At 39.7% G+C, this 3124-nt stretch overlaps 1 long non-coding RNA gene across 1 annotated transcript; it reads left to right on the forward strand.

The window, feature by feature from the left end:
* Window positions 1-352: 352 nt before the first annotated feature.
* LOC129102700 (uncharacterized) lies at window positions 353-2412 on the forward strand. Its single transcript, XR_008531718.1, has 3 exons — window positions 353-456; window positions 605-814; window positions 1378-2412. It is a non-coding gene; the product is annotated as an uncharacterized LOC129102700 (long non-coding RNA).
* Window positions 2413-3124: the final 712 nt, after the last annotated feature.

Consider the following 3124-nt stretch of genomic DNA (forward strand, 5'->3'; position numbering starts at 1 on the left):
CCACTTTAAGACTTTTTATATCCAGTAATTGTGGACATACACATGCTGTGCATTAAAATAAATGCAGAGTGAGTTGTACTGCAGCTTATTATGTTGCAATAAAAAGGTACAAGCTGGGATAACAGGGAGATGTTAACACGACATGAACAAGGTTTTTCATGGAGGGGTTTGAAGAAGCAGGTTGTGTAGATGGTGTATTCAGTTGATGTGTTTGTGTATTGGGAGTGTGTTTACTGTGTGTATGGAGAGAGTCTGCGTGGACACAGACAAAGCAGTACCTTGTACAGTCCATGTGATCCACTGGCTGTACGCTGAACTCTTTTATGTGTGTTTACACACACAGTATACTGGGAACACGCCTCGCACAGCATGCCACCTCACAAATCAAAGAACTGCTGGCACGCGGGGCTGTGGGTCTGTAAAAGCAGGAGAAGGCCGACAGATGCAGCTGTTTTGGTAAAGACACACTTTATTTCTTGCTGTTTTTGTGCTTCACTGCTTCTTTTGGTAATCTGTCCACAGACCTTCATGTACCATAGTGATCTTTCTACCTCGTTTTTCTGTGTTCAGTTTTCTTTACTTCTCTATTTTTTCTGTCTTTCAGTTTCGCTCTCACCACAGAACTTTCCAACTATCTGTCACAGAAGTTCAGGTTGCCTGGCAACAAGGTCGTGCTTGTCGCAGCGGGTTGCCACAATGACAGTCGCTAGGCGGGAGCCTACCAACAAAGACATCAGGTGTTACTTCCCACTGCTTGTCTGCGGACACTTCCATCGACCTCCAACGGCTGCCGTGTGTGTGTGTACACTGCACAGTACGTGCGTTCACCTCTGCTCCAGTTAGCAGCAGAGGCTCGGCTGATTCTACTCATGTCCCTTACACGTCTCTAATTATGATGTGCATGTGTGTGTGTGCGAGTGTTTGTTGATTTCTGCTTGAGTGATCAGCTCACAGCAGAAGCTTTGCTCACGCCGGCTTGTCAGCCACAAAGGAAGACACACTTCTGGGTGGCTGGTCTGGTCTGGCCAGGCTCGAAAATGACACATACGCACACACACGCACACACACACACACACACACACACACACACACACACACACACACACACACACACACACACACACACCCACACACACACACACACACACACACACACACACACACACACACACACACACACACACATTCCTCATAAATTACAGCATTTAGCTGAGATGAACCTTGAAAGAGAGATAAAGGCAGAGAGAGAGAATGATCTAATGGTTCCCCTTCCGTTTGTTTCATCTGTACATAAACTGCTTATTCCTCTCTGTTATCCTGTTCTCTGAAGTTTATTAATTTTCTTTATTTTGCCCTTATCCTCACCTTTGTTCTCAGCTCCCTGTATGAAGATCTGTCTGTTGACGTTGGCAGAGTGTGTGTGTTGCTGCTGGCTGCAACAAAGTGAGAAAAGCCTTCTGCAGCACACTCCTCAGCCCGGCCACCGCAAGAGTACACAAACTCATGAACAACAAAGACGTCATGTTTCCTCACCAAACAGCAAGCTGTTTCAGGACCTGTCACTGGCTTTCATGAAAGTGTGCTATTCACATTTCTGCAAAAACAGTATTATGTCTTATGCATTCATTGGGCTTAAATGGCTGGTGCTTTAATTACTTGATTTAATGTATGTTTCAAGGACACATCCTTGAGTCACTTGGACCCTGTTTATGATTTAGTAAACTATTGAATGGACATTTTCTCTCTGTCCCTACTGTATTAATTAAATTGTGGAGTGATTGTGATGGTACATATTTGCCAACAATGAGCTGTACGGTGTTTACAAACATCTTATCATTCATTTTAGTTTATTATTGTGTTCTAAGAGGAAATGTTGGTCTGTTGGGTCCACCACTTTATTCCAAACTAATATATCTCAACAACTATTGGATGGATTGCCAAGACATTTTGTACAGCATTAATGTTCCACAGAGAATGAAGCCTATTGATTTTGGTAAACATTTTGTATCCAATATTAGGGTTTGTAGACACATTTCTGTAAAACCAACGACAATCCCATTAGTTGTACTTTTTGTCTAGTACTATATCCAAATGTTAGCATGTTAACATGCTAAACCAAGACAGGTAACATACTTATGCGAAACATTAGCATTTTAGTATTGTCATTGTGCACATGTATGCATATCTACGATTGCATTTAGCTTTTTCTAGTATTAGAACAAAACAAATGCCAACCAGAAAGATGAGTTCAGGCTGAATAATTAGGCAGATTGTTTCACTTGAATAAAAGTTCTGATATTATGTTGATTTGTACAGAATGAGGTTAAAACAGTCTGACAGCACGTGAAGTTTTCCATATGTTTTAAGAAAAAAACTTTTTTGCAATGTTAACATACCAAATCACTTAAATGTACACAAAAAAAAAAAAAAAAAAAATATATATATATATATATATATTTTTTTTTTTTAAACGGTTTCTTGCTAGCATAGTCTCCTTTACCCTCAAATAATATGTTTTTGATAAATGTATCTGCTTAATTATTGCTTTAAATATAATCTATTAGTGAATTGCTGTGCCTTGATGTTTATATTTTGGTTATACTGTTGAATGGAGGAGCAGACTGACGGGGTGTCTGAATTTACTCATGAATCCACTCTCATGAAACTAAATAGATCCACCGGTATATGATGGAGCAGGTGAATAACTGGGGATTTGATCCATTTACAGCCCAAGAAGCAATCATTTGGTTGATTTACTGACTCAGTAGGTGGTTCACCAAAAGAGGCACTGAAACAGTTCATTCAGGAAGTGAGCAGGTCATGACATCATTTCCTACACTGCCAGTCCAGGAAACAGGAATATAGCTTTCTAGTTTCCGCTCTTGTTGAGATCACATTTTTACTTTTCCACAACAAACTCTAAGACTTTTGTCATAAAGCGTGTGTGTGTGTGTGTGTCTATTATTTTTTAGGTTTTTGCTAGTCATTAAGTATATACTATTTCTTAATATTATGGCTGTTTATTGAGCAGCCTGTTTCATGTCAGTCTGTTAATTTGGAGAAAAGTAGTTTTAGTTTTTTAACTTTATTGTTTGAGGGTGTAAGTTAACTATAGCACAACACT

The sequence above is a fragment of the Anoplopoma fimbria genome, chromosome 14 (genome assembly GCF_027596085.1).
Source record: "Anoplopoma fimbria isolate UVic2021 breed Golden Eagle Sablefish chromosome 14, Afim_UVic_2022, whole genome shotgun sequence".
Lineage (NCBI taxonomy): Eukaryota > Metazoa > Chordata > Actinopteri > Perciformes > Anoplopomatidae > Anoplopoma > Anoplopoma fimbria.